This window comes from Neolamprologus multifasciatus, chromosome 13, assembly GCF_963576455.1.
Source record: "Neolamprologus multifasciatus chromosome 13, fNeoMul1.2, whole genome shotgun sequence".
In the NCBI taxonomy this organism is placed as follows: Eukaryota; Metazoa; Chordata; class Actinopteri; order Cichliformes; family Cichlidae; genus Neolamprologus; species Neolamprologus multifasciatus.
This window is the reverse complement of record NC_140451.1, coordinates 19,599,786-19,619,203: the sequence shown is the minus strand read 5'-3', so window position 1 is coordinate 19,619,203 and position 19,418 is coordinate 19,599,786. Positions and strand designations below refer to the sequence as shown.

The following is a 19,418-nucleotide window of genomic DNA, read 5'->3' as shown; positions in this document are numbered from 1 at the left end:
TCCTCATAGTAACCAGAGCCTTTATTTACCTCAAATGCAGAAGGTAACAGGCCTTTATCTGAAGCAGGATTGCATTAGAGGCAGCATTTTATTTCTAATTCCCTCTGTTTGATCAGCGTAAGTGGTCATGATTAAACAAAGCCTCATTGCAATCCCCCACCATTTGCCATGTTAAAGCTCAATCTGTTAATACTATGGCGACTTAGTCTTGAGAGAAAACAAGGAAGCTAAACTCCACCTACCCACTGCACACATGGTATTAGTTCATTTCCGATCTAACATGAAAGTAAATAAAACCCAACGGGAGCAAACAGAGCAACTCATTCATGACAGCACGTGCAAAACATTTCACCTGATGTCCATAAACATCTCCCGCACGCCCGCTCGGACTCACGGCTACAGTCCTACACGGTCGTTAACGTAACAATGCTGCTCGCCACCGCCACTTGAGGTTCGGTGCCTTGCTCGAGGACTCAGCATTAGTCATGCTGACTGTCCAGCCTACCTCGAGCAACTCAGGAGTTTAAAAGCAGCGGTCTCTTCAGCCACAAACCCAAACCGCAGCGTAAGGTTGGCAGCTTGAAGAACAGTGGTGACAGGCATGTGGAACTGAGGGTTTTTTTTAATCCCAGCGCCTCATGTTGGTCCACTTTTGGCTTTCTGCACTGAACTGATGTCATTGCACTCTGTCAGCAGGATGAGTTACATCTGCTGTATGCTTCATTTTCTCTGAATTAGTTAGCCTGCAATTACCAGGCTTTAACTTGAAGGGAGCTTAACTGTAGACTTATGGGTAGAATTACAACAACATTTAGGAAGTAGTTAAGTGTCTGACAAGAGGGCAGAACCTCAGCTCAAACTGAATATTTCAGGTTTTAACTCCCTCTAAGCTCTTAGTCTCAGATTGAGTCTTTAAAAACGCTCTGAGGCAACACACGTTTTCCCTTATTAAAAAGACCAAAATAGGCACATTGAAAAACAAAAGGCTGGGTTTTTAGATGACAAGTAATGCCAAGTTTGAACCGCACTCAAGACACAGACAGCGAGAGAGAGACGGAGAGAGAAACAAGGCCTGACTTCTGCTCTGGACACGAGTGGGTGGGTTAGGGCTGCTGGTGAGACACCAGACTACAAGAATCTGTGTCAAGTTGAACAGGCAGCAAGTATTTCACAGTAGTCCTCGAACAACAGGAACAGTCAGATGAAATGTCAGGCTGTCAAAACATTGATTAGCGTTCGCCAGGTTTTTAAGCACTTAGCTGGCTGCAGCTGTGCCGACACACACAGCAAACAGCGGCAGAGATGGTGCAACTTGGTAAATTGCTGAGTAACAAAAAGCTAATTACTGAGACACAAGTAATTAGTTGTTTTCCTGCTACGTACTTCTAATCAGCATTACCTCACTGCTTTACCGAGGTACAATGACAGGGGGTAATGTTAACTCACTACCTTAATCTTTTCTGTGACTAATCAGCATGTGAGACTGAACAACTGCACAACTTAAGCATGTGTCGCAACTTTCTGCAGCCCAAACCATCAGAAAAGACGATTGATACTAAAAAGATTTGGTTTTAAAAGATACATATTTCCCAATATTTTCCCCAATATTGGCTAATGCTGCAGCTTAAAGAGAATGATCTCCACATTCTGCCTCAGGATCAAACACGCTGTTGGATGCAAACTTAATTTTTCTTCCCGTTTTGCTGCAACTTGTAGCGGGGCCAGTGCATGTATTGTATTTCTATCTGCTGAAAATTTCACTATTTTTCCAGTAAGATTGCCTTCACATTCTTGCACAGGCAGCCAAGCACTCCATTCTCAGAAAGCACGCCTGCAATTGTGTCCAGCACCATCTTAAATGACTTTGGAGAAGAAGAAAAAAAGAAAAAGAAAAATTTGATTTCAAAGCGTGTATGCTGGAGCCTTTTAGCCTGTTTAGTGAATCAGACACTTCTGTCTTGTCTCTCAGTCTGGCTGGCTGGCTGGTTGCAGAGAGGCCCCATGAGGGACAACAGAAGGAAAGAAAACTCACACGAACACACACATACACAAACAGACACACTTCCAAGTTTCAAACAGTTGCAGATGGCTTTAATTCCTTGCCCTCTTTCTTTCACAATTTATCAGGTAACCTACTCTGAATGACTGTGCCGCCTTTTCATGCTTTGGTGAGATGACTTAATGCTCCTTTGTTTTGTCAGAAGAAGGGGGGCAAACAGCACTAATTAATGTGGTGCAGCTGACAAGTGTTGCTGCTGAAACAATTTCATTACATCACCAATTTAAATTACCCAGGAAGGAGACACTGGAGGGTGCACCCATCCAAAATCTGTTTATACACTTTCTGAGACATACAGGGAGTGGACACAATAATACGAACACCTGCAATCCAATGCAATACTCCAGTAATGAACCCAGTAACTGTTTTTAAGCCTGTAATATCAACTTTTATGCGAAGCTGTATCAGATTTCTTAGGAATCTGGTGCTTCTGGGCGTTTAAAGCATGATGACATTATAACAGCAGTTAATTTGATCATCCGCTCCAATCACGCTCCCTTCAACTTCAACCTTACTTACAAGTGAAGGGCCCTTTTTGTCACCCTCTCTCAAAGTTCAGCTGTCCTGTAGCAGGGTGCACGGTAATGAAAGAGCAGCAGTCTCCACCTCCTCCTTCTCCTTCTCCTCCTCCAATCGTGAGCCCCCCTCTTCTCCACTCTGCCCAGACTGGCCTCACATCCAGACAGGAGGAATTTAACGGGGAGGGTCCACCAGACTTAAGGCAGAAGCCTGCACTGAGTCAAAGCTGCTCATCCACACTCCGCTGCAGAGGGGCTTGTAAATGTGGCAATGCTGTTCTCTATCGGGGATAGTTTAATGTAGAGCAAGCCAGATGCACAGGCTAATACTGGACCATTACAGATGTGAGTGCACTGCAAGGCTCCAGTGCAGACATACAGCTATTATAAATCACCTGAGCATTGTCTTAATTGTAATAGTCACACTGCAACACGCAAATACACACAAATACATATAGTGCAAGTAAACTATCTATCAGAGGCCAGATTCACAAGGTGTCCCTGCAAAGGTCCCAAACGACCTAACACGTTGAGCCACTGATCTTTGAATGATCCCTGACTACATCCAGCAAACACAACTAGTGTTATCAGATAGCAATTACCACTGAAGCTGCATGACATGTGCTGTTCAGCAGAACAGAGCAGGGCAGCATATGGGCATGCCTACTAATTGCATTACAACAGGTAGCGGATAATAGCCTTGAAGGGAGTCAACAAGCCCAGGCACACTGCTGACTGTTAGCTAAGTGACACACATTCTCAGTTTAGCATCAAACGAGCCATCAGCTGATCCACCGAGACGAGACATTCACCCACACACATACACACGCAGACCTGCAATCACTGACTTACTAGCGCATTCCTTTCTAGTGATTTTAAGAATAATGTACACACGCCTCACGAAATGATCCTACAGACCCAGTGACTTTGGACGTGTCGCTCCAGCGTAACTACACAGGTAGAGGGGATACGCGGCACAGTCTGGATATTACGCCGCGTAAACGAGCTCCGGCTCGGCTCTAAACGTGCACCCGCTGGCACGAGACTCTCAGCGGCTGCTAAAAGGTTTCCAGGAGGTCACCCTATTGTTAGCAGGTAGTATCTGTCCAGCGGGAGGCAAAACCACACGCACGCACGCAAACACACGTTCAAAAGCCCGCTGTGTAACACAAAAAATAACCAGGCGCGAAACTTACTTTGAGCTCGGACCCGAGCGGCAAAGCGGCGTATTGTGTCTCCAAACCGCGTGTTTACGATGCTCCCCTCGCTCACTCGCTTCCCTTCCACAAAGACGACGTGAGAGCTCCGAAGACGCTGTGACTGAGTGACTGAATCAACTATCGTAGAGCACGGCAAGTTGAAGTGTCAGATTACACTGGCTATTCAGTTACCAGAGAGAGCCGTGCTCGGCGGCCGGCGTGAAAACGTGACCTAGACTTTCCGCGGAAGGACACCCGAGTGTGAAGGCGTAAGTAGACGCTAACAGCCTGATAACGGCACGTTTCACACTGGAGCGGACTGCAGCCGGCAGCTCCGGCTATTGTCTGCTTTTGTGTCATTACAGCAGTGATGCCTCAGAGCTGCACTGTGTAACCGAGCCAGGAGTTAATTGCTAATTCAGCCATTGTGTGAGTTTAATAGCTGTTAGTAAAACATGATAGGAATATACATGAAAGGCAACACCGTAAGCTTATCTGAGATACAGATTTATTCACGTTATTATCAAAAAACGACTTAATTAACTAGCTAGTAATTGTTATTGTTTTGTTGTTGTTAGTAGCAGTAGTGATGTGAACTCTATTAACTTTATTAGCCATTTTTTATTGTTCTTTTTCTTATTATTATATATTATAGTGCCTTTATAGTGTAGTGGTTTACACATTTGCCGAGAAAGCAAACAGTCCCTTGTTCAGTCTCAGAAAAAGACATAAATCCCTTTGAAGTTGTATCAGGAAGGGCATCAGGTGTAAAAATCTACCAAGTCAAACATCCAGTGTGACCACCTGTGCATAAGGGAGAAAACAAATCTCTTAATAACTGTCTAATTATTATTATTATTATTATTATCATTATGCTTTAAGGTTAATTACAGGTCATGCCTCACACCACATCTTATATCATCATTAAATCTGAGAAAGGATTCAAATTGAAGAAAAGTCAGAAAGACACTGTACTTGTTGGTTATTTATTTGTTTGTTTTTTAAATCATTTCACTTTAGCGTCACTCAGGGGCGATTCTAGGTTCAGATTTTTAGGAGGCCTCAGCTCATTAGTTGGATGACCTATTGTAGTGTCTAAGAACAACCAGAGATTTCAATCCAATCCACCCCTTTTCGCCCGTTTCAGGGTGGAGCCTTTAGTTATAAAACTAAGGCTAAGGCTCATTTGTTAAAGAAGTTAAAGAGGTATTTGTGGCAAAGCAGATAAGATGAGAAACACGCACAACATTATTTCAGTCTCTTAATCACACAGAGGCAGTCCACCAAATCATCAAGCACTTAAAGTAGCATTAATCAGTACAGACACTGGAAAATCACTCTGCAACACCATAGACCTGTACGTGAAGCAGGCTGGCAATAGAGTTGTTTTAAAATTGTTATTAAACTTTTTGAATTCATACAAACCCTCTGTTTATTATGCAGACTCAGCAGAGAGCATCATCTACCCGAATTTCACGAGTGGAGAAATGATTTGTAGTCAGTCACTTCAATGTAGTGGCAGCCATCCTGTTCGAGCCATGTTTAGAGTGGTATGAATCTTATAAAATGCTGCCATTTATATCAATATTTTCTGTCTAGAACGCCCACTGGCATTTTTAAGTGTGCTACTAGAAAGCACGCAAAGCATCTGTGAAATGCATGAAAAACTACTAAAAATAATTGTAGTTTTTCCAGGTAACGTCACTATTTGCTTCTTCATTCTTCATGTTCTTGTACAACCTCTCTGTCCTTACTCTCCATCCTCTCTCTTTCCAAGAAACTAGGAAAGATAAGATAAGATAACTCTTTATTGTCATTGCACAGTCATACATAGTACAGTAGTACAATAAAATTGGAAAACTGTCCTACGTCGGCACTACATATAACACAACACGACCCGATACGACACATCACAACGCAACACAAACAACACAACACAGTATAATAACTTAGTAATAAAAAAGAATAAGTGTATTTGTATTGCACACTGTTATTATTGTACATTAACTGTTATTGCACCTTGTTATAAATATAAATATTATTATTGTTACTGTTTTTACCGTTGTTACCTCCCCCCCAAAAATATTGTCCAGGTAGGTAGCCAGTCAGGTCAGCTATTTGCATTGATTAGGGCTATTGCCCTGTTGTAAAAGCTGTCCTTGAGTCTATTTGTTCGGGACCTCAGCAGCCTGAACCTCCTGCCAGACGGCAGCAGCTTAAGTACCCGGTGTCCTGGGTGTGTACCGTCCCGTAGGATGCTGCATGCCCTCTTGAGACAGCGAATATAATCTTATAATAATAATCACAAGAGCAAGTGGGGGATCCACAATCTACAACAGTACAGCACACTGCAGTGTTATGTGAAATCATCATTAATGAATGTGGACAAACGGAAGCTACAGCTTTATCATTTTTGTCAATTTGACCACATGTCCATTCTCACCTGTTTCTTTTTGTTCTTTCTTTTTGCTGTCTTCATCCTGCTCTCTCAGTCTTTGTGCCGTCACCCAAAAGTTCAATGTTACAGTCAATGAAAGATATAAACTGATCCGTCAGTTCATAGCAATATTCAAACTGAATACAGGCTGCTGCTGCACATAGACAGGTAAAATCATTTTGACCTGCTGTCACCTGGATCTGGAGCTATACTGTAAACAAACACTGAAGTCCAATTTAACCAGAAAAGGAACAGAAGTTTTTTTTAACAAGCTAAAATAATAAAGTACAACAGCTTCTTGACTGGCATCTAGCAATATACCAGCAAACTATGAGATCAGAAGGTTAAAATTAGCTAATAATCTCTAATGATTTAAGCTACGTTAACTAACATTTTTGACGCTATTTTGAGAACAAATAAAAATTAGCACTGTACAAGTCAAACCACTATCCACGCAGTATCAGAATGGTTTTCATATTGCTGTATTACAGTTAAAGTGTGTTTTAAATCTGCATAACTGATTTGTGTCATTAAATTAGCTCTTCATCTTCTTTCTGCCGCAGCAATGAAAGTCTTATCTAGGCGATTAATGATAAACAACATTGCTGAAGCGGCAACACCTCTGTGTGAGCGCACTGTAACATCATCACATCAACAACACTGGACACTTCGTTCTATCCTGTACTGCTCTCAGTCGACAAGTTAGGAAAACATAACATTTGACGCTAATTCCAAAAATATATAGTAAAATATGTTATTATTAGCACTATTAATATAGCTATTATTAGGAGGTACTCTGATGGGGTCGTTTAAACACTTGCTTATGGCTTTCCCTTGTTCATCTCTGCCCAACCTGCAGTTGCTTTATGACCCACCAGTGGGGCCTGACCCACAGGTTGAGGACCTCTGATTTAAATAATGAGCAGGTTTGGTTTGAAAAGTAATCAGTCACTTAAACAACTGTCATTTTTTTCTCCCAGTTACCTCATTAATTAAACTTATATTAAGCAGTTACATGTGTATTATAAGTCAGCAAGACACAGTAAGAAACTACTGTTTAGTTGACCATATCTGTCTCTTGGGACCTGCCCCACAGTTAACAGGTAATCGGTCATGAACAATTTAATTAAGCATATTAGTTAATTAATTATTATAAGTTTCATGTGTATTAAATTATATTTATTGAATTGTTATTTACGATGAACAAAAACCAGCCTTAATGAACAATTATTATTTTATTATTATTATTATTAAACATAAAGCATTATCCCAGTCACAGCAGTTCCAGCAGAACATTAAATATTGTTTGAAGTAATAAATAACATTAAACTGCAGAAACACGTTTTTTTTTTTTATTATTATTTGTTTATATTTGAATGTTTCATTAATAACTTCCCATGTGTGAAGCCTATGTGCCGTCTGCACTCCGCTCCAGCAGTTGTGCAGGCCGGGCTCCAGGTTTTGCAAACGGCCGGTCTCTGGTGGAAGCCTCAGAATAACAAAGACATGTTTGAGAGCAGCGGCAGGCTGGGCTGAGCGGTGACGTCAAGGAACAATGTCTCTCCTCCCGACACGCACACGCGCGCACGGCAGCACGCAAGCTCTTCCCCTCTCTTCCTACTCTGGCGAGGCTGAACTGCCCAGAGGGAGGGCCGGTCAGCTCGTGGTGCATCAGATAGAATCACTCACTCCTCACGCTGTGCCTACATACAGGATGTCTTCAGTGTGTGTGTGTGTGTGTGTGTGTGAAGAAAATTAAAAAGAAAGAACAGAGTCACAGCTAGTCACAGCACAGCTAGACCTGCATGCATGTTTTCCAAACAGTGTATTTCTTGTCGGTGATAAGCATAAATCCAGTATTATCAGTAAAAGTGATAAAGATTGACAAGATCAGGGCTTCTGAAAGGTAACTGACAATTTCCCTTCACACACTGTCCTCAGTCCAGGGGTCAAATTCCTATCAGCAGCTCCCGGCCCTGGCTCTTTTCCTTTTTGAAGGGAAGGAAGAGACTGCCATCCTTTTAGCTTCCTGCCTGCAGGGCTCCTGACACTGATGCAGCACGGCCCTAAACGGGGGTATCTGCAGAGAGAGGGGGTTGGTTGGGTGTCTGCATCACACTGTGTCTCAAGGACACCCCAGCCCTCTGGTCGAAGCAGCTATCCACACTGATGGGGACAAATGTGGCCAGTGACATCACCGACTCTGGCAGTCACTCATTTTTATTTCAGGGGACCAGTTTCTTAGACGGAGATTGGGCGAACAGTCAATGTCACAATGCTGTAGCTGTAAGCTCATGATGTGATTTTTTTTTTTCTTCCCCCCTTTAAAAATGGCTCGTTGAGATGACCCCCTGTCTTTGTGGTGACACCTCTTCTGTTATGGATGTTTTTCACCTGTCGTGTTACAGCAGTAATATTGATGTTAACACTGTGGTTCACATCTGAGAAATCACATATATATGTGTGTGTGTGTGTGTGTGTGTTTCCTGAAATCCTCAGGCCGTCGTGTTGTCAGACATTTTGAGCCTTCTTCAATTTAAAAGAAGACAAATATAGGTTTCCTTATTACTCTTTCCTCAGAACTTGGGATCAGCAACTGACAGATCTATTGTTGGCTTTTGCCATTTAGTTTTTATTCTGATCGTAATATTAGCCGTTCTGGATCATCCATCAACGCTTTGTTTAATACCAACTCAAGGCGACAAGCCCTGTTATGAGTGTCAGGGGGGCTTGCAGCTGGTCGGGTCATTCTTCGGTGGCACTCCGCAGTTCAAAGAATGGCTTGTTGTCAGAAGTCCTCACTTTCATGGTGAGGCATGCGCCTCAGCTTCTCCAAATAATATGGCCAGATGGCTGCCAATAAGATGGATGGATTATAGGTGGGGTGACTTCGGCTTGACTTTGGCTCTGTGTATAATTTCATACACGCAGCATTTCAAAGCCTGAGCGAATGCATCAAAGGAGAACAAAGAGAACTCGCAGTGAAGCATGCTCCGACAAGGTTAATACATATTGCATTGTGTTGGGGTGTATCAAATTAACATATGAAAACTGTTTAGCCCTTTAAACATTAGTGAACATCAAGGCAAGCCTCGGCTCCCGACTCGTGCTCAAACACGAAATGATGTACATTTCCTTTGGCCACCGTTCTGCTGGTGACAAGGCGCCTCTCTATAGAGGCAGCGCCGGGAGTGATGGATGCTGCTGGGGCTTCATGTTGCTACATGATGGAGGGAAAATTTCAGTTGTGCTGACATCAGCTCTCCCATTCACACAGAGGTGTGATGGTGGTTTATATGCCACCCTGTTGTCGCCGCCATGACTGAGTGACTGACAGAATGACTGATACGTCTTTCACAGGACAAAGACAAAAGAATGTTTTCCACTGGTGTAAGGTGTAAATGTGTTTTCTGACCCTGCTCCTAACCAAGCTTTCTGCTACTTTGCTAACAAAGACATGCAATTATACAACTAGCAGTTCTATAATAGTGCACTCCAGTACTTTAGAAGCAATCCCAGGATATTTCTCCCAATAAATTCTGCTGTGACCCTTCGGGATGCTTGTTTAGCATTATTTACTGCATTAACCTTTCATAAAGTGGGAGTAGAAAGAAAAGAATCCCATGAAGTTTCAGCACTTTGTCCATATATGTAGAAAAATGCTTCAGACCTCATGTGAACACAAAACACCCATCACAATTTTTCCAAAGCCCACTTTAGGCCTTTAAATTGTTTGTTCTGCGTGATGACCAGCTTTTTTCACTTTTTTCACTTTTTTCTTAACCACCCAATTCAGGGTCACAAGGGCCTGGAGCCCATGGAGCTGTCTTGAGGTGATAGGTGCAGTGAACCCTGGATCGGTTGCAAGCATGGCTTAAAGAATATCTGACAAATCATTGCATTTTAAAATGGAATTAGTTGCCACAACCACAATCATGGGTTAACCATGGGTTAAACCCACATGCCGAATATCCTGTTTTTAAAAAAAGGAAAAAAATAAATGTTTGGGTGTGAAAATGATTTAATTGATTGACCGGGTGACTGAATCCAGAGGAGGTGAGACAAGGGTTAATTTTCAGGACAAGTAGAGAAGATGTGGGGCAGTAAATGGATCGTCTCCTGCAGAGAAAAGGCAGAAGAGCACTATTTTAAAACAAGACAAGAGAAGTCTGGTTGAGTACACCATTGATTGTCTCTGGCTGTGAGAAGAACAAGGAGCAGAGCGAGAGAGAGAGAAAGGAAGAGGAGGAGAGAGGACAGAAAACAGATGATGTGACTGCTGGACTCTGGAAGCTTGGACAGCCTTTTATAAATGCTCGCTCTCGCTCTGTCTGCGTGTTTGTGTGTGTTTCTCTGTCTCGGTTGAACTCTCCATTTCTCTTCTGTTTTTCATGGTGTATGTTGACTGAGCAGTAAGGCAGACAGCCCGGGCCCCATGCTGACTAGTCCGACTGGCTGTGGGGAGCAGAGAGGCAATCAATGAGTGCTCACAATAGAGCGCCAGCATCCAGATAGCTAACAGCTCCCCGAGGCCATGGGAAATAGGTGGAGAAGAGGGGGATGATAGAAGAAGGGGAAAGAAAGGAGAGAAGAGGCAGAAGAAAGGTACAGAGCATTGAGCAAAGAGATTTTGTGGGTGTCATAGGTGGTTTTCCAGCCACTGGCAGAAATAAAATAGAAATAATAAAGAAAAAAAAGCCTGTTTGAAATACTAAAGCACACATTCCTTTGTGGTTGTTTATGCTCACTAAAGCATGTGTAACTTGAAGATTACATACAGTTCAGGAAGCAAACTCTTGAACTCTTGGCTATATCCAAAGCAGGAGTCTTAAGTTATGAGATGTAATGTGAAGAGTGGTGGTGCAATGCTTGGGGTGATGGCTGCAGTGATAGCACTATTTTTAGTTGGCTTCTTATTCCCCTCATTGTTGCATAGTTTGCATGTTTGCATACGTGTGCGTGTGTGTGTGTATGTGTGCATGAGAGAGAGACAGAGAGCGCGAGAGACTCTTTTTTTTTTATTATTATTATTATGCAATGCAGTATCTGACCTTGGCAAGAACATGAGCCAGAGGGATAGGGAGAGAGCTGAGTAAATGTGTGACCATTTCAACCTCTGTGTCATCCTTGACTGCACAACTAGCTACCTCACTAGTCACAGGGGAGCTCTCATGAGAACTCCGAATATTATTAATTCAGTTTATTCAGTTCCATAGGTTGCCTGCTCCGCGTGTTACACCACCATCGGAGCTTGTTGCGAGGCTGGAATGGAAAAAAGGTTGACTTCTTTTTGTACTAAATCAAACATAGCTAATACTCCCTGGTTTTGCTTGTTGAAAACGGTCAAATTCCCATTTAAAGCACAACCATTACCTGCCGTTTAAAACAGCTGTCAGTAGAAATCCTCTTATTGCTACAAGGAAACCTTGACCAGAGTTAAAAAGGAAAACAGGCTGGCAGACAAGCCACCTAAGCTAGTGCCTATTTCTCAGGATGACATTAATATAATAGCGCTGGTGCCCAAAACAACTTTGTATTGATTCGCATAACCTTTTAAGCCAGTCGATTGCTGCACTCTAACTCAGAATGCTTTAGCATGGCTATGTTTTCAAGCAAGGATTTGTTGCAGTGTTGCATGTTAAATATTATGTCTGGTGTTGTCGTTTTTTTATATATAGTTTCATGAGTAGGCTTTCTCAGCTCTTTCTCGTCAAGTTGTTAAAAGTAAGAAGTGCCATCTTTTACTGACGTGGCTCTTTTTGGTATCGCAACCCCTTCAAAGTTTAAGTATTATTTAAAGCTATAAATACTTATGTAACGTCTGTTTTAATGTGCTTTTATTCCTGATGTGCTGACTCATACTCTTCAGTGGTGCTATGGCTTCCCAACTCACAGGTCATGGTGACTCATCCTCAAACACAGAATCTTAAGATCTTGAGGGAGTTCATGAAAAAAGCTGAATGGCCAAAGACACTGGGGTTGTTTGTAAGTGTATGGCATGCTCACTGCAGTTTCCACTTGAGTGTGCCCGAATATGTTGTGGCAACAGGGTGTTTTTGGCGTTTAACAGGGATTCTGCCTCTCAAAAACAAAGCCTGTTCCAAACATGCGACACTAATAACCACCACGTAGTAGTTGTTATTGTGCTGCAGCTGAATGTTTGCGGGACATGTTTACAAAAGAATCTCCACCCTGTCCTTCTTTCTAAGAAATCCCGTGTGACAATTGAGCCATTTGAAAGCAGATGTTGTCTTTTCAAGTTTTCCACATGTAACACCCTCTGAGGCAATGAAATATACTGAAATGTACACAATGAAACCACATACAGTACTTTGCAAAAATCTTGAAAACAAGATTGTATTGAAACAAAGTTTTTATAATTCTAGCGAGCTTAAAAGTTGACTCTCTTAACTCTCTATGAATATTCAGAGCTCTTTTTTGGATGTTGGCAGGTTTTTGTTCCATTCTCTGCGAAGCCGATCCCACACTGCTTCAATAATATTGAGGTCTGGGCTCTGGGGAGGCCAGTCCATGACTGATAGTTCCACCGTGTGTTTTTATATCCAGGTATACTTTTACTGCATTGGCAGGCTGTTTGGGGTCATTTGTCATGGTGAAAAACAAAGTTGTTCTTTCCAAACGGTTTTGCATGGTCGATCAAAAGCTAATGGTACGTTTCTGTGTTCGTAATTCCATCTATTTTGACAAGATCTCCGACACCACTGAATGAAATACATCCCCAAACCATGACAGATCCTGCAGCGCGTTTCACAGATGGCTCTAGACACTGACTGAACTCTCTCCTGAGTTCCTACGTACATATTGATAGAACTTTCAATTTGCATTCATAACTCCATGAGACCTGTTGAACTGATTTTCAGTGCAGTTTTTGTGTGATTCTGCATACCTCAGCCTCTTATCTTTTTCCCCCTTCTTTAACAATCACATCTTGACAGCCATTCTTTCACTGAGATCATTTCTGATGATCAGCTGAAGGGCCAGATGCATCTCTCGGGTCCTGCGGGATCGTTTTTAGGCCTGTCACTTTTTCTCTTGTCCTCCACTTGTCCAGATTCCTCAACTTTTTTAAGGACACACTGCACACCATGGCAAGATATGACAAGTTTTTGGCTAATAGCTCTTTGGGAATCACCTTGTTGTTGCAAAAATACATTTATACCTGTCAAACTGTGTTTTCTTCCTCAGTATTCATAAATGAAAACTTATATGTGTTTTTGTGACAGCCTGCTAGTAACAAAGCACCTAAAGGTACAATTTAAAATTGGTTGTTTGCTAAGTTGTCTGTTATGTGTAGACACAACACTGGTTCATCTGTTAGGTAAGTGTTTATGCTTGAGTTGACCAAAAGGCCAGTGTTAAATGGCTTAACAAAAACGGCATTCCTTTGAAAATTGTCAGGTATGAGGACTGGAATGAAAATGAGTGAAAAACAAAGAAACTTTGAAAGACTTTCAGAAAGTCAAAACTGTTGCACAAGACCAGTTTTAAAAAACTGGAAAAAAAAAAAAAAAGGCTCCTTGGACACAAAATACAAAGAAATGAGGGGCAACAGGCTTTTTCCACAGATCTCTAAATTTTGTAAACAAAAGAAGTAGTCTAGTAGTAGTAGACATATATACATGGATATTAGAGAACTGAAGAGACTAAAGTAGAAGTAGGGATTCGTGACACTGCAAGAGAACACTCGCAATGTCCACTTAACAGAAGAAACACAGCCGGTAGTCTGCTTAAGAGATTTAGCCATCCCAGATCTCTGTGATTATATCCATTAACAATGACTAATCATGTTATAGAACCTACCACTATCTGCTTTGCCAAAAAAACTCTGTGAGTGAGCTTACAACCTCTTGTGTGTCTCTGGAGGGAAAGTGCTTTGTACCGCAGATGAATCTCGGAGCCATGAAGCAGCGGGAGTAGGTATTGAATCTCCTCCAGAAAAAATAAATAACGCCCTTGTCTGCGAGTGACCAGTGCTCGCTTCCAGACTTTCAAGGCAGCTCGAGTTACTGTGGCCCCTAAAAGGAGCAGACAGGTTGTGTCTGAGAGAAATACCTTCCCACAGATGACATCATTGTGCGGGAGAGCGAGGCACAGAGCAAGCCAGGGATGGCTCCACCACAAAGGCTCGATACTCTATCAAAACATAAGATCATGTCCTGATCTTTTTCTCCTAACACATCTAACTGCATGATGTTATCGCTGAGAACACTGTGTCCTCTGTCAGAAGGTTTGGATGTATTGCTGACTGATCAAGACCCTTATTAGACTGTTATGTGTCCATGGAGAGGAAAGCTCCAATCTTCAATTATTAGTATTCAAGAGGCATGAAAACATGACCTTAATTCCCCGGAGTGGCAACGCTCAGACAGTACAGTTTTCTATTTAATATGTGCAAGCTCGCACACATGCACATACACATGCGCACACAAAAGATGGTGTGATCTAACCAGGCAGTCTTAGAGATGAGTCTATTGTGTGGGTTGAAATTAGCTCCCACCACCCTTCTCCCAATGAGGGTGGTCTCCCCTGGGCGCTGTGGATGACATTAAAGGGATTTGTCCATGAAGATCTGACTCCATTACTGCAGATAATGCTCTGGTAAGACAACCACAGAGATCAGAGAGAGAAGTGTGCCGCTCCCAACTTGTAATCATGTGTATCTTAATAATCTGAAACGGACTCATCTTTTCATCTACTTCATCTTCATCTTCGCTTGTTTGCAAAGCAGCACAGAATCACCGAGGTTAACAGGGAGCAGCACTGTGAGAGCGTTTACTCTTAAATGTTGCCCATACAGTTAGGTGGCTGCTATTAAAGGACGGTGCTAAAGGGTAAAACCAAAACATTTTAAGTCAAAGAAAACAAAGTGATACTACAGAAGACAGCACCACCTGCTGGCTGTGTCTAGTCAGTGGTGTGGGGGGTGGGAGGGTTGATACGTGCATGCATGCAAAGACGCAGAGATGTAAGTGCACTGTGAGCGAATGAGTCCCTGCAGCTGCAGAGCCTAAAAGGTGTTAGAGTTATGGTTTGTGATCAAAGAGTCCCAAGTTAACTTGTTGCATTGCTCAACTTGATCAAGTTTAAGCAATGAAACCACAAACCAGGACAAGCGGTTATGCTCTGTGACTAAGACAAGAGAACAAGACGTTTGTGTTCAATCGAATGTTCCTGCACAAGCACAAGTGAAAAACAAAAAAAACATTCTGTCCTACAGCGGTCATTCACGGTCTCACTCTGTTGTTGACACTCCTGTGTGACGTGATGCAACAAATGACGTTTTAGCTGTGCAAACATCTCACCGAGAACGGACTCTGGACCTTATTTACCAGTGAGCTGTTAACCTCCCCAACCACCACCCACCCACATGTTGCCACATATGGGACCTACTGTGCACAAACAGAAAAAATGACTCATCCCTGTGTTAGGAAAGGAACCGCCCAGGTCCTTCGACGAACAGTATCAGTATTTCTGCATCTATATAACACCTGACCCAACACTCACTGCGGCTCAATGCCCTCATATCCTAATGCTGTTTGGAATGTGTTGCCAAGCAATGGTCTCTGTAAACACAGCACCTGGCAATTCTGACAGGAAACCTCTGTAGCTCTCTGGAAAATTAGATGCCATTATGGCGTGCGTGCCCATTTGTTCAGATAACTGGATATCCATGCATGGGATCTTTTTGTCAGTCTCAGCTGTTTTGCTTCTACTGTAGCCCCGAACTGTTTTTTCCCCTGCTTTTGTGCATTTACAATAACTTTTCCTACAACCTTATTGTGTGTTGGTTAATGAGCTCCTAGCATCAGCTCCCATTCCTCCTCATTACTATAAGCAAGCTTTCACCAATTAACTCCCCCTCTGATTTGCACAACAGAGGTGGCCAAGAAAGTGCCATTACTGAACCGCCGAGCTGCTTACTCTGTCCCATCAATTTCCTGTTATTGTTGGCAGTTGAGCTGAAGCCCCAGTATTGATCTCTCACCCTGGGAGAAGATAAGGTGAGGAATCGAGATGGATTCCATATCTATTATCTAATGGAATTCCTCCTCCCAGAAAGGGCTATGGATTTTCTGCCATTGGACCTGCGAAAATGTGTGTCTATGTGTGCCTCCACTGTGCGTGTGCGTGTGTGTATGCAAGTGTCCCCTCTTCAAGCATAGAATGACACTTTTGTAGGATAGATTAATGCAGCAAGCACAATATGGCGGAAAGTGGCACTGAAGCTTTACGGACTGTTGAAGCATTCAGGGAAATGCACTCTCTATGAATGTGTATTGACCTGCTGCTCTTCAAATGGCCCTCTCAGGGAAGTGCAGATACATAGGCTCTCATGTGTGGAGTATTGCATCAAATTTTGACACAGAGTGGTACTGTTATGGTGGCTTTCTTTAGACTGCAGCTTGTATATATCCAGAGCTATTACTTTCTCAAAAGGCATTTTTCTTAAAGTGTTTATAACATAGACAATAGATCAAATGTGGATGTAGCCACGGTGGCCTCACTCAGCATATTTGAGTTTTTTTTATTTTGCAGACTGAGGTAGCCATATTTAGATAGTAATCAAACATAGCTACATCATTAGTCTGTATAAGTGCATCGCATGGACACAGATACCCGCTGATTAGTGGAAAGTAGAATGAATGAATTAAATGATTATTCACTCGCCAAGACTTCTTGGATGGACAGTTGGTATAATTGATTACACAAAAAGCCTCGCTAGTTTCGACAAAAATGCTCAAAAAGGCAGCACCAACACCGCAAATACTTAAGGTCCTGTTTAGTGGTCCGAGTAAGCTGAGATGAGAGCTAGCAAAGAGCTAGCAACTTTTTGTTTCCACATGTATGTGTAAGTCAGGCTACCACAAGTCTGTGGTAGGTCCTGATAAAGTTCTAAGTTTTAAGTTTTAAGTCATCCTCTGTGCAGTTGTTGAAGAGGTGGAATTGCATATTGATGTTTTGCATGTGACCATTAACCACGTGACAGTGTAGGGTCAGATGAATAAGATCACACAGGCCCAGAGACCATCGGACAATCGCCAGTCGTGTGGGAAAAATCCGTGTAGCTGTGACTGGTTGCTGGATTTTGATGGCAGTCGCTTGGACCCGGTCACACAGCTCTACAGACCGATCAGTGACTCCCTGGCCACCACCTTTGCTAGGATAAAATGAGTATTCCCCGGCTGGATGGCAAAAGCCTCCCTGTGATCGCTTTGGTCGCTACTCCTGCAACTGTAGTTTTAATGGAAGTCTACAAACACTGTCCAGCTGCTCTCCGAGCTGTTGGAAAACTGAAAAATGCGGCACAGACTGGAAAAAGTTCAGCTGTCTGGCGCGGAACCATCTCCATTTCTGGTTTTCGGCACAGTCTTTCAAGTTTTACTACTAATGTACTACTAACGAGAGCATTTACATTGTTCTTTAGCAACTTGTCATGTCATGCCAGATAAATCTTGAGTAATGTGCAGATGATGTCGCTTGAAAAACCTCTGCTTACATCAGGCTCTAAACATGTTTATTTCTACTCAGGGATGGACTAAGCCTCTGGTGGCCTTTTGAGGAATTGCACATTTTGGCATATTGAGTTTAGAAGTTACTAGTTGGTTTCTAAAAACGATTTATTGGTTAATTATTAATGTTTTGTTTTGTTTTGTTTTGTTTTTAAAATTTGGTTAGGTTTTATAGTCAGGTATGAGCAATAAGACAATCTTTTAGATTGTCAGGCTGTGCAAAAAAAATGAGATTCATACTTTTTTAAGTAAAAGCAAAGGTTAGTTAACTTAAAAGTTTCATGTCAGGTCCAATAAAGTCCATTAAGTTGATATTCTTTTAGTATTCACAGTTAAATATGCATTAGCTTTATTTTGGAGAGAATGCATAAGGAAAACTCTGGATAGACTTCATTATTTACACTTCCATTAGATAAGCAATAATATTATGCCTCATTTGGAGTCTTGATTGCATCCCTCTGTCCTGGTGTATACTGTAAATGTAAATGGTGCCGTGAAAAGCTGTGATTTTATGCACCATGCACAACATATTTCACTTGGATTTAATCATTTTATTAACATTTAAAATACTTAACAACAACAACAACAACAACAACTTCATATTTAAACCTTTAAAAAAATAATGTATGGCAGCATTTTTCAGAAGGTTAAACATGATTCTTAATTATGGATTGTCTATAAGGACTATGCAAACGAGTTAACAAGTGTGTTTGTAGAAAGTTGTGCATCAGAAGATTAACCATTTTCAGGGGGAAAAATCATTGCAACTGTAAGTATAAATTGATGTTACAAGTATATATATATCACATAAGTATATATACAAGTTCATTGTACTGCACTGTTTTTAATTTATCCTTTCTTTTTAACATCTTGCATGCTACTTTATCAGATCACCAGATAAACTATGCAGATTATCCTCTTTTTTTAATCACACACAGGCATAGGGTGACTCTGCAGAGATAGCACCTCTGATTTTCATTTTCTAATATCCCACAGACATTAAGAACAGTTTCATCCCCTTCAAATAGCGAGTGCATGGGTTAGACGGGAGTTGCTGGAACTATAATATTTCTGTATCCCATTATGACTTGATTATCTCCCAAAAATAATAAGAAAAAGGTGTTTGGGCGGCGTTGGAAATAATGAAGAATCAGCAACGCACCACCGTGATAGCTGCACTTCCAATAACTATACACAACAATATTACAAAGAAGCATAAATCGATGCGCTGTGCAGCAGAATGCAGGTGTCTGTGTTCGGGGACGATAGAGTCCCTGCGTAATCAAGCTGCGGCACAGCTGTATAGTGAATATTGTCATTCTGAATGACTGCTGATAAGACGGCACCTGCTTTACAACACACAGGGGACAGAGCTGCAGTGTTTTTTTTTGCAATCAGGGAAAGGGAATTGAAAAGCTGTTTTGATTACAGTATGTGAACTGTTACAGTTACTTTAACCTACGCTGCATTGTAATGGATAGATAAATACACTTTCTTCTGCGGTAACAGGCTAAAACCTGGAAGACAGACGTTGGTTCTTTAATGGGGAAAGTGATAGCGTTAGTGGGTAAATGAATGTCAGCAGCAATTAGAGGCCCATCTAATAGCATCAAACAGAGAGGCCAGAGCGCAGACGGGTCAGGAGTTTACCATGTATCACCAGCATTACGTCCA

The 19,418-nt window shown here is 42.0% G+C and overlaps 1 protein-coding gene across 6 annotated transcripts in view; it reads right to left on the bottom strand.

The window, feature by feature from the left end:
- The window catches only part of zmiz1a (zinc finger, MIZ-type containing 1a), a 108,959-nt gene extending 104,943 nt beyond the window's left edge, over nt 1-4,016 (bottom strand). For 2 of the 6 annotated variants that reach the window (XM_085182190.1, XM_085182188.1), the window contains exon 1: nt 3,774-4,016. The gene's annotated coding sequence lies outside the window, so the exon portion shown is untranslated. Of the gene's footprint in view, nt 1-3,757 lie in introns of all 6 variants that reach the window. The other 4 variants (XM_085182192.1, XM_085182191.1, XM_085182189.1 and 1 more) reach the window with 3 other exon arrangements.
- Nucleotides 4,017-19,418: the final 15,402 nt, after the last annotated feature.